The 12,847-nt window shown below is 43.9% G+C and overlaps 1 long non-coding RNA gene across 2 annotated transcripts; it reads right to left on the bottom strand.

Annotated features, from left to right (window-relative positions):
* Positions 1-8,163: 8,163 nt before the first annotated feature.
* On the bottom strand, positions 8,164-12,646 carry LOC140590951 (uncharacterized). Of its 2 annotated transcripts, none has more exons than XR_011991852.1 (3): positions 10,089-12,646; positions 9,889-10,008; positions 8,164-9,810 (listed from the first exon to the last, which is right to left on the bottom strand). It is a non-coding gene; the product is annotated as an uncharacterized lncRNA (long non-coding RNA). The 2 variants fall into 2 exon arrangements; XR_011991853.1 differs by having other exon boundaries at positions 9,889-10,145; positions 10,240-12,646.
* Between the last annotated feature and the right edge of the window lie 201 nt (positions 12,647-12,847).

Raw genomic sequence — 12,847 nt, 5'->3', positions numbered from 1 at the left:
GCCTGGTGCAGCTGAAAAGCGTCGTTATAAGTTTAATATCGGTGATGTGGTCAGGGTGTCGAAAGCACGGGGGAAATTTACCAAAGGATATGAGCAAACTTTTACGGACGAGTATTTCACAGTCACCGAACGTCTGCCTAGATCACCACCGGTGTACAGGATAAAAGATTATGATGAGGAGATCATAGACGGCACATTTTATGCAGAAGAGCTACAAAAGATCAGAATAGACAAAGACAAAAACTTCAAAGTTGAGAGAATCGTCGCGGAAAAAACGCAGAGGGGCAAAAAAATGTTTTTAGTGAAATGGCTGGGGTGGCCCGACAAATTTAACAGCTGGGTCCCCGCTAGCCAAGTAGTCGACATATAACTGGGGTGGCACGTGCCTGTGGCGTGCATTAACATCAAAAGCAGTCATGGAGGAGGAAAGCGGTTTTTATGTTACGCTCCCAAGCAACGCATCTATGGATGTTTTCCCACACAATGCCATATCAAGCTACACGACAAAACTAGCCAAGCCGATCGATCTGAACGGTAAATGGGAAGTAGGATTAGCGGAAATCCACTACCCGCGAACGTGGGATACGCTGGTGGAAGAAGACACATTATTTTACGTGGCCGGAGGGGTGTCAATACCACCAATCCTGCAATACAAGCTAAAAGCGGGGCATTACAGAGATACTAAAAACCTAATCAGTGAAGTTAACGATGCTCTAGGAATGTCAAAACTAAAACTTGACTATGGAGCGATAAAAAACAAAGTGTATATGGTTGGACCACCACACATGGCTTTAAAAACGAAAGGTAACCTTGCAAGGATGCTGGGTTTTGTTCCTGATGTATTTCAAAAGATCGGTGATAGATCAGCGGCTCCGAATCCAGCAGACATATGCGCCGGATTTTACACAATTTACGTGTATTCAGACATTGTCGAGCACCAAAGAGTGGGTGACAGTTTCGTGCCTCTATTACGGGGGGTACATATTACGGGGACTCACAACTCGATGGTCACAATATCGTACGACAGGATCCATTACGTGTCGCTCTGCAAGAATCACATTGATAATATAGTCATCGAGTTAAAGTCTGACCAGAACAAGGCGATACCCTTCCGGTACGGAAAAACGATCGTGAAGCTGCATTTCAGGCCGGTTAAGCACTACCCCCAATAATGTACAGCGCTGACGGTTTTTCAGATCCACATAGATATGTGGAATACTACAGAAACCAAGCTGGTAACGGACTCCCCGGATACAACGCAGCACCCGTCATGTACGGAGGGGGTCTGGGGGGCCTTTTTCGAGGGCTCCTGAGAATGGCCGTACCATTTCTGAAAAGGACTTTCAATATGGCGAAGCCGCATTTAAAATCGGCGGCGCAAAATATTGCAAAGGATGTAATTTCCGGTGCGATTACGGGGCAATTAACAACACGACAGCAAGAGGGCTCTGGGCTCGTGGTGTTGGCGCGTGGTAAGCGTCAAAGACCCCCTGGGACTCGAATTACAGTGTCTAAAAAACGCAAGGTGCCGACCAAGAGAAGCTCAGTAGGCAAAAAGAAGCGAGAGAAGAAGAAGGCGTCCACAAAAGTACAGAGAAGAAGATACATTTTCTAAAACTATGGCCCTCATACACAGCCTGTCAGAGGAGTGCATGAAATCAGAATTGGATATTTTTGCAGTGCCATACACACAAGCAAGCATCGATAAGAACATATACGTGGAAGTGCCGCCACTCTCAGCCTTGACAGATAATGGCCCCCTGGAGTTTTTCATCGCCGGTAATGGGGAAGATTACCTAGACCTCAACAACACGCTACTGCACCTGCGGTGCCGAATCACAAAAGCTAATGGGACAAACATTGACCCAGCCGCGAAGGTGGGGGTCATAAATTACCCTATCGCCTCAATTTTCTCACAGGTGGACGTATCCTTGGGTGACAGGCTAGTAAGCCAGTCTAGCAATACGTACCCTTACAGAGCCATGATAGAGTGCCTGCTTAATTACAGCGCCGGAACACTATCCAGGCAGTTTACCTGCGGGCTGTTTTATAAAGACAGTTCTGGTGCAATGGAAGATACAGACCCTGATGGCGATAACAAGGGCTTAGAGAAAAGAGCAGCATTTTCAGCAAGAAGCGGCGTTTTCGATTTGATTGGCCCCCTACACTCTGACATATTTTTTCAAGAGAGGTTAATGCTAAATGGGGTCGAAGTCAAAATTAAAATGGTTCGAAACAAAGATGAGTTTTGCCTCATGAGCGGAGATGCTGAACAGTACTCGCTCAAAATCGTATCGGCTTCCCTGTTTGTTAAGAAAGTTTCTGTTTCGACGGCTGTCAAACTGGGGCACGCCAGCGCCTTGCTGACAGCCAATGCGAAATACCCGATCGAGAGAGTCTGCATGAAAACATTCAGCGTTGCTGCAGGCAGCCGGGTCTGCGCGCAAGAAAATCTGTTTCTAGGCCAGTTGCCTAAAACCGTTGTCATCGGGCTAGTGGACAACATGGGCTTTATGGGGGCGTACGATCGAAACCCTTTCAATTTTCAACATTACGATGCTGAATTTGTAGCGCTTTATGTCGACGGTCAGCAATTCCCTGCAAAACCGTTTCAGCCTGATTTTAACAGGGGTAATATTGCCCGTGAGTATTACAGCTTGGTTCTGGCCACGGGGAGGCATTTGAAAAACGATCCTGTAGCTGTTGACAGAAACGAGTACATAAGCGGCTACACTTTGTACGCCTTTAACTTGTCACCGGACGAAGGATGCAATCAACACCTCTCTATGGTTAAAAGCGGAAACATGCGCCTAGAGATGAGATTCCGTCAACCTCTGGCCAGGACTGTCACACTGATAGTTTACGCGACCTTCGACAATATAATCGAGATTAACCAAAGGAGAAACGTGCTGTACGATTACTACTAGTCATGAATACCCTGGAGCTATCTAATATCCTTAGTAGAAACCGATGGACCGCGAGACATTTTTATGGTGTTTTAGCTTGTGATGAGCTGGAAAAAGTAAAGCTTGATAAATTACCCGCAATCTTCATCGTCAATACACATCCTAGTTCTGCCCCCGGAGAACACTGGCTGGCGCTCTTTATTAACAATGACAGCTCCGCAGAGTTTTTCGACTCGTACGGGAATCCACCTGATCACTCCAACTTTCCGAGAATCATAAAGACATTCATGACGAGGAACTGTGACCGGCTTGTTTACAACGCAAAGCAGCTTCAAGACGATCTCAGCGTGACGTGCGGCCAACATTGCCTTTTTTATTTAATTAACCGCTGTAGAGGCTATTCTTTTTCTAAAATTCTATCGTTTTATAGCAATGATTTTAAAAAGAACGATGCCATGGTTTCTCATTTTGTTTCTAAATTTAAATACACCAATCGTGTGAAAAATGTGTTTACCAGAATGCAAACGGTGAGATGTTGTTGTAAGGCTTTGAAAAGACGGCATGTTAAATAAAAACCACAAAGACAAAATATCACGTTTCAGTGTTTTTATTAAGTAAGCACAAAAACATTTTTAAAACATAAGCCAGTCTGGTTTTAAGAATTTCCGTGGGGTGCTACGGGTCCGTGGAGAATGACAAAAACGTTTGGGGGTACTGTCACGCGACACATCGGTGGGATTCTTGATCGCTTCTATGAGACGGCAGACATCTTGGTTAGGTATGAGGGAGCAAGGCATGTTGAGCCTTGCCAGTCCTTGTAGAAACTCGCCCCATCCCACAGGTCTTCTCTCATCGCCCACATTACGAGGGTTGGTAATGTTTTTAAGCAAATCGAGCATGTGCGACCCCGCGATAGTCTTTCCATTAAAAACAAACTCCCCATGCGGGTTCCACGCGGTGACGGCAGAGTTTTCAAGCATTTTACCCATCATATATTCAACCTTTTTCTTGTTACGCGGTGCTGCATTTTTAATAACATCATCTATGACTGTGTCCCCAGCATCAACAGTGGCGCGTGCTGTTTCTTCAGTGTCGCGTGCCGTCGCTTCAGTGGGAAGTGTCAAAGATAACGGGTCATTATCACCTTGCCTGGCCAGATTCAAATATCTCTGTAACACCTCTGTATACAAGCGGACCTTTTCGTGATCAGCAACATCAGTTCTTGATAAAATGTTGCGTATTGCAATGTCCAGCTCGCTTTCGGCAGTCTGCCTTATTGTATCTTTAGGAGCTGTGGCATCATGCAGTTTTTCAAGTTGTGACTTCGGGACCAGATACATTTTCCTAGCGTAATCCATTTTCTTAACCCCGATGAAAAAGACTGGTGAGAAACGGTATGGCGATGCTTAAAAGTGGGAGAATGAACCCCCCACCGGTCTGGTTAATAGCCTTCTTCTTTCTTTTTAACGATGCCCGTTTGCTCGCAAGTAGTTTAATACCGCTTTTTTGCTTTTTAAGTCTTGCAGTCTGTGATTTGGTTAGCGGGATGTTACCGCACAGTACGTTCAAAGCTATTTCACAAAGAGTGTTCAGCAAACCCGGCGAGGCCGTATTTAAAATTTTCTTTCTCTGTCTGGCGTTACTGTCAAATAAAGCTTTCAGGGCACTCCAGTTTCTTTTTATACGAGCCGACATCGTTAATATTTTTTCTTGAGAACGTAAGCAACAGGCGTCTCCGGTCGAAGTAAACCAGATCTGAGTCTGTAGTCCTCGGGTGTCACGGCTTTTAAATCCACGAGCAGGTGCCCGTAAGGGGCTTTTGTGGCGTCTTCGAAAGCTTCTAGAAAAAACTTTGAATGCCGCGGGTACATCTGACATGCAAGTACGCTCGTCTGTAATTTATCTCTGGGGTTTTTAATAATACGATGTAATTGGCGTTCAGATTGATTGTCCGACTTTTCTTACCTTGGAAGAAGAGATTCTGCACCAGATAAATAACACTCAGATTTCTGTGATGCGTATACTTGGTGAAAGCTTTTTCGACTTCGTTATTGTCGCAGGCTTTTTCCATTAGATCGTCAATGATGATTAGGTTGATTTTATTTGGAGGCAAAAGTTCATCGTCACACAGAGACTCCGGAATTCCTTCCACAAATTTAATGTTCTTTATTTTGCACAGCAATTCATCATACAGCGGTTGCCAGCAAGAATAGCACCATACAGTACAACATTTTCAGGAACTCTGGATAATGTACAATCCACATTTTCCAACAGTCTTTTAATGAAATATGACTTGCCAGAGTTACTCGGTCCCGATATAATACAAGAGAACGGATGCTGAAGTCTATTGTCGAACCCTTCACTAGTAGCCATAAGGTAAGGTCGTGTAGTCAGACTGAAGTTGCCGCTTAGTGTACACGACCTTGAAACACTTGCTGACTGTCTTATTTTTTAAATGGAAACCCCTTTTATCCCGCACAATCTGCTGCGTGGATGTCCTGATCTCTATAGGGGTGTCACGTGGGTTACTCACATAGTCCTGAACCAATCCTGTCAGAGATGCAATATTGACAACTTTTGAATTGGTGTTATGCAACGTGATCCCCTTCACTTTCATGCTCGTTTTGCCCTTTGCCGTTCTGTACCCATAAGTTTTGGGTCCCCCTGAGACAAATTCCACAATGTGATCATCTGGGTCCAGCTCGCTTGTTAGTTCACCGAGAAAATCGCCCAGAGGGGGCGCCCAGTCACCCGGTTTGCTGACAAAAATGACAGAGTCTGTATCATGATACAGCGTGCGCCGTCCCAAGCGGTCCATGAGATTGTACAGCTCAAGCCTGGCATAAGCTGTAGTGAAAGCGGCAATAAAAACATTGACGTGCCGCGGCATGCTAGTGGCCATCTTTATGTGATGCCATTGGACCATGGCCACATTGTCATTCAGGAAGGAAAAGTGAGACACATTGACCAGCTTTGAAAAAAGGAAGGTGAGAAACTCATCGGGATCTTTGATGAGAGTCGTGCTCGCCTGATTTATTCTCTGACCAAACTTTCCCCAAAGACTGTTTAGAAACAATTTGGAAATTTGGCGTTTCACTTTGTTAACCCCGATGTTCTCAGGGTTCAAACGGATGCCCTCCTTCTCAAAGTAAGTCTGAATGTATCTCTCTTTATCCTCAGCAGTCGTTGCCCAAGAGGGATAGCCGGAAGCCTCCTGTTTTCCCTTTAAATGAATATTAATATAGCCAGCAAAAAGTGTGTCTGTCCGGTCGGGGAAATGCCAGACCTCAAAAACCTTTACGACTTTGTAGCCCTTTTCAACAGCCTTGTTGATTTCGACACTGCACCACGTACCGATCAGAGCTCTCTGTTCATCTGAATGATTACAGACCCCCTGCCTCTCGGCTTCACAGCATGTTCTGCAAAGTGTGAACATGAGTTTACCACCGCATCTGTAAGGCAGAACCGGTAGGTAAAGTCCTCTCGGTGGGTAAACTTTGGCTCTGATCACCCCAAAATAGTTTTCAATGCTGTCAAAATCATTGTAAATGATTACAGGGTGGCCTACAGGGTACTCCTTAAACTTGTTGACTGAGGGGTAAAGGCTAATAAAGTCGTAGTAATCTATGCGCTCATCACTCTGCGCTTTATAGTGCAGTTGTAGAGCGTTAGTTCTGCCACCAAACAGAGCATCCCGAGGATCGATGCGGTCTGGAAAGTCAAATTCTCTCAAGAATGCCTGCACATCAGCCTTTTCAGCCTTCAATTTATTCCACTGGTGCTCCCAAATAACATATACATTGAGGTTGTATGTGTTTTTAAGGGCAAAGATTTTGTCCTGAAACTGTTGATGCATGTCCCCAAAACGCAGTTTTGTTACAGGATTCACTTCGTGTGAATCAAAGCATTCTGGGCACCCGTGAAAAAAACAACCAGCAAATTCGTACGCCGTACGAACCCCACCGGTTTCGGCATAGCCATCGAGGTAGTAGGGACCCATTTTCACCTCCCCTCTACACAGCGCGTGCTGAATCTCTATTTGTTCGCGATGGGCTATGTATTCCAGCCATTGAATAGATGGCGTGGAGTATGCTTTTTGGCGCTTGATATAATTATCTGGAGTGGTTAGCGTGACCGTATTTTCAGGCAGAAAGCTCATGCAAAACTGTTTCATGCACACTGAGGCTATGGTCACACATTGAAAAGGGTCTAGATTACAACTGTTGATGATCTCACCCCTGAATCTGAGACAGCCCTCTCTTAAGATGACAACATCATTTTTACAGTACTCTGCCATTTCTTTCCTAAAATCAAACACACCCCCAACAACAGTGTCGTACCAAGCCATAAACTCTCTCTTTTCCTTTTCCATCATGGTTTGCACACCGTATGCCTCAGGTGGCGGGTAGGGGCCGATGTAATTTTGATTTTCTACAGTGTTCCAAAAATGGGGGAAATAGCCTTTCTTTTCGCTCTCAAACCCCAGAGCTGCAGGGAATGCGCTCAGCTTCATGGGGAGAAAGCAAAGTGAGTCAATGTATCTTTGGTTAAAGTCCTCGTCTGTCACACATAGCAGTTTGCTGCCCTGCGTGATAATGTGTGGGGTGACGCCATTTTCAACTAAATGTTTCATAAGCAGGTAACTGTCATAGCCTTTAGAGTTGTGCGCTATGAATGTATACCCCTTGTATTTACAGTTGCGGTACTTCTTAAAAAATGCCGCAACACACCCGTCCCCTTTAGCGGACCAGCAATTGCCTGCATAGTCAATGCAACAGATGTAATTTGCAATGTGAACCCCCACATCTTGTCTGCATTCAAAATCATAAAACACATAGCGCTCTGAGAGGTTCTCAGGTGCTACTGGCTTGATAAAACACTGATGTTCACACCCATGCGTCAAGTCCTCTTTACAAAAAACACACCTTGTATTAGGTGTACATTTATGAGCCTTTGGGTTTTTTTTTTTAGTGACGACGTACCGTCGGCAACACTTGTCACAATACTTGACCGAATCACACAAAATATAAAAACTGCCGTCTGGCTGTTCCTTTGAGATTTTGTGCTGCTCATAGCAATACTGCGATCGACAGAAAGAGCCACAGTCCTCACAATGGATGTGCGTTGTGGCGTGCTTATGGCACTCGGGACTGAGACATACGTTACAGTAATACTTGCATTTGTGATCTGTTTTAACACTGAATGCAGCGTAACAATAATCACAGACGTATGACACCCCAAAAAATGCCTTCAAGCTTTTTATACCAAAAAAATGTTTTTTTTTTTTTTTTTTTTTTTTTATTTTTAAAAAATGTTGATCTTGAAGATACAGAAAGATTGTTTTATCACAAGGCTCGGGGTTTGTCTGAAATTTCTTAAAAATGTCAGACTTGTCACAGCGGTACCACACAACAATTTTGACCCCGAGCATTTGCTCAAACTCTGCTATGTTTGAGAATGACACCATGTCTGACTCAGTTAGACCTACTGCTTCCTGCAAACGCTTAGCTTCGATCTCAGCAACCTGATGTGGCATGTCGGGGTTTAACAGGCGAACTACACAGTAAGCAAAGCATAGATTATTGCCAGAGTTTTCAGAAACGATAAGCCATCTGAGCTTCTTTTGCAGAATGTCAGACTTTAAAAGCTTTGTTAATTTCTGTCGTTCGGCTGCCCCACCATTTCGATTATGAATAATTTGTACGACCAATTCCAGCGTATCATCGCTGAAAACCTCGGCATTGCTCTGTGAAAGGTTATCTATCATCGATAGCAGATCATTTAGATCGACCTCGCCTCGAACATGTATAGCTGTGTTATTGGTTACTGACGCCCCCTGCAATTCAATTTGTATGATGTCCCCATCCCCCGCTAAATTGTTCACTCTGTCCACCAAATTCTGGAATGTCTGTATAACAGACCTGTAAACGTCTACGATGTCATCATGCTGGATTCCATCAAAATGAAAACGCTGCCTTATTTCAGTGTTGTTAAACTGCGGCCTGCGTATCACATTAACATTTGCATCACCATTATCTACACCCCCACCTTGTTGCTGTACCCCATTATCAACATCCATATTTTCTGGATCCACTTCCTCTGCCCCATCATCATTTAAGTCATTTAATAAGTTTTGCAAGATGAAGTTAAATTCACCCGGGTTCTCGCCATTCAACTCTGTTAGCATCTGATGCAGTTGAGAGTGCATGGCCACACCGTCATCTACATCAGGCATTTCAATATCTGTGTCCAGTCCGTTGTCGCACCTAACACCAGGCTCGGTCGCGTCCCCGTCCCCCATTTCCATACCCATAGACACATGGTCATTTGGTGAGTTTAATTCATTTATCATGGCAAGCAAAAGGGGGTTAACCTCACCCTGGGGTCCGTGATTCAGTTCATAAATCATCTGTTGAAGATCAGGGTTAATCGTTGCTTCTCCGTCTTCGTCGTCGTCGTTTACATGCATCCTTCTAGACCCCCCAGCCCCATCAAAACTATACATCCACCGTTTTTCAGACATTTCCCCTGCTTATTCTTTAGATCTGGTCAGACAGATCCGCCAAAAAATCACACATCTGATCCTGAAAAAGGAAGAACGCAAGCTTGAGCGCCTTCAAACGCTCCTCCCGGAAATCTGCTCCGGCTGGGGAATTTACAACAGGTAATTGCCAAGGTGTTAAGGGTGAGGTATCTTGCGACCACAGCGGTGATTCCGGCAACGCACGGGGCGAGGATGCTGGAACACCGCACGCAGATCCTCCTTGGTCCGATGGTGCACTTTGTGAAGCCCCAGGTCGCTCAAATTCCAGTTGTCCAGGCGGCTGGCCCGGCCCGCTTTCCGTTGCTAGCTCCGCTTCAATTTTTTCGGCCGCCGCGACCAGCAATTCATCATCCGCCGTGTCTATTAAAGAACAGCCACTGTTAAGCATTTCATACAGAAAAACCAATGATACGGGGTAAGCGATATAGGCCAACGTACCGTTAAAACTATCCGCTCTTTTCCGTTTATGGCTAACTTGCCAGGGCCCTTCACGATTATCTCTGAAAATAACCGTTGGCGTGCATAGCAGTTCACGCAGTTCAGTGTCGTCGTCGTCAGCTGCAAAATGTGAGCAAAAACACTTTCAGTCTTTTGTCACATTTAATCAGTAAAATCCATGGCTATGTTCGAAAACTTACCGCTATTCCAATCCTCTGTATCACCGTGTTGCCAGGATCTTTACAGCATGGAAAATTCTTGGTCAAAATAACAATAATATGTTTTCACAGCAGAAAAAATCTATATCAGCAATTGTAAAATAGCCTAAATTTAAATGAAAATGTAGCTTACCTCGAGAGTTCCATTTTCCAACGTTGATATGTCGCAGCTCAGAAAAATGAAGTGTCCGCTTCTTTCGCTCCTTCGAGTCCTTGACGTGAGTGTTAATGTGAACCTAGCGCTCGCCCCCTTAATAAGCCCCCAGCTTGGTGGGGGTATACTTGTCATCTGGTTTACCAATCAATATTCTTTGTTTGCTGTGCGGTTTCGGGAAAAACATTAGCGACGTTTTATGACATTACGACAAATGGATAATTGCCTGGGAATGGATGACCGGTCTATTCCGACTTAGGCTTCAACAGGTGCGTGCCCCCCCGCTGTTTCATTGCCCCTGGTGTGAACCGTTTAACAAAAAAACAAAAAACAAAAAACAAACAAAAAAAAAAGTAGACAGCTCCACCTAGCGGTATGTGCTGAGGCCATGCCACACCCATGCTTCTGGGGTAATGCCGTTATTCCTTGATTTTTGTTGTCGAAATGCTTAGGGCGCTTTACTTTATTTTTCACATAGGCCGAAAAGTGCTTCATTACTTTAAAAAACGTCACGTTTAAGGGACTTATTTGAAATAGCGTTCGATCCGTTTGTTGTTACCATTTTGAAATGGTTGTCTTACGAACCATTATTCTTTGTTTGATGCATGGATTCGTGTAAACATCAGCGATTTTTATGACTACACCATATGTCTAATAGCCTGGGAGCGGATAATTCTATTATTCCTTGTGATTAGTCGTCCGTTGATGAAATTAGCTCAATGTTGCTAAACAGTCGGGACTTGTGGTGCTAGAGTCCGACTTTTATTTTAATTAGAAATAGATCATTTTATGCTGTTTACAAATAAGTCAGATTAACAAATAGAGTTAATGCGCATTCTGTCAGTATGGTGGCGTGTTCACACAATTAAGGGACAAGGGCTTGCGTTTACAATTCCCACCTCCGCCGGCGATTTTGAACGTGTGTTTACGTCCCTCCCCTTCCCCCAGCGATCGGCCATTTGATGCGGAAGTTTGAACTGGTCGGCCGCACACGGGGCAAGCTGTGGGGCTAAGATGTTTGCTGGTTAAATGTTTTATTCAACCTAACACTGGTAAATATCGCTAAAAGGTTTTCTTGTTCTTCTTTAAATACGTTGGTTAAATGTAATGGGTTTTAAAATGCTTGTGCTTGTTTCGCATTTGCTCTTTTGGGCTTGTTTAAAAGTTAAAAGTTTGGGACGTGTCATTTGTTTAAAAATACGGTGTTTCGCTTGGGGCATGTCTCTACTTGTTTAAAATACGCCTACTTTTCTTTCTTTTAAATGTATCACTAAAGTTTTGCCCTAGCTTACGTTCATCCTGCTATATGTTTTATTATTCCTTAAAAACGTTGTTAAAAATAACACATTAATAAAATACATGTAATGTATTTTATTGTATTAAAGTTTAACAACCCCCCAAACCATACGACCCCCTATCGACAACACGTGGCATAAGCATGTGTACTATTTGGCCAAAACCCCCCCCGACCAATCAGAACAAAGGATACGCCCACCTCCCGCTTATGACGTCACAGATGGGACAGAGCTTTAAGCTCCGCCCACAAAATAGGCCCCGCCCAAACTGCCAGGTAACCTCTCTCTTCTCTGACAGCATGGTGGTTTCTAAAAACGACTGAGTCTTCATTAATCCCATGCAAACGTACTCCCATCTGGAACAACCCTGACATACTACTAAACAATAATATGATAAATTTCCCGGATTGGAGTTGTAAAGGTATTAAATACTTGGAACATATATTCGAAGAAATAGACTTTATCCCCTTTGACTTATTAGTTAAAAGACATGGGATTAACAAGAATAGATTTTTAGAATATCAACAAGTTAAATCTATAGTAAAAAGGAAATTCAAGTCTAATCAAATCAAATTACAAATACCACCAAGTGTGCCAGAATTCCTTAATCTCAAAACCCCCAAATTATTGTCTAAAATATACAGGACACTTTCCAAAATGGATGGATCAATAACCCTTCCTATAGCAAAATGGGAGGCAGATCTATCAATCAGCTGGGACCACAATTTCTGGTCTAAGACATGTTTAAAAACCTTTGAACTGATTAGAAGTCCCAATTTACAATTAATACAATACAAAATCCTGCATAGAGTTCACTATACAGGGCATCGGATGTTCAGGATGGGTTTTACGTCTTCTAACAATTGCTCACACTGTCAAGGGGATACACCTGACAATTACATCCACGTTCTTTGGTTCTGTCCACCTGCTCAGATGTTCTGGCGCAGGATTTGTGAGGACTTATCAAAGTGTCTGAAATGTACCATTCCAGCCTCTCCTTCAGTCTGCTTGTTGGGCGACCTAGATGGTGTCACTACAGAGATTAACACAACCCACATGGCTTTCACCGCTTTATGCATTGCTAAGAAGACTGTCCTCATGAACTGGAAAAATAAAAAGAACCTTAATATCAACCAATATAGAGAGAGTTTGCTGGACCATATTAGTCTTGATACAGCTTCTGCCGCCACATTAGACCAATCTCTCTGGGCTCCTTTGATCAGCTCCATCACCTAGTGGCGGTGGGGGGTCACAGGTTTGTCCCGCTTCGGTTTTTGTGGTTGGTGTGGGGG

The sequence above is a fragment of the Paramormyrops kingsleyae genome, chromosome 5 (assembly GCF_048594095.1).
Source record: "Paramormyrops kingsleyae isolate MSU_618 chromosome 5, PKINGS_0.4, whole genome shotgun sequence".
In the NCBI taxonomy this organism is placed as follows: domain Eukaryota; kingdom Metazoa; phylum Chordata; class Actinopteri; order Osteoglossiformes; family Mormyridae; genus Paramormyrops; species Paramormyrops kingsleyae.
The sequence above is the reverse complement of the archived record's forward strand: the minus strand, read 5'-3'. Positions and strand labels throughout refer to the sequence as shown.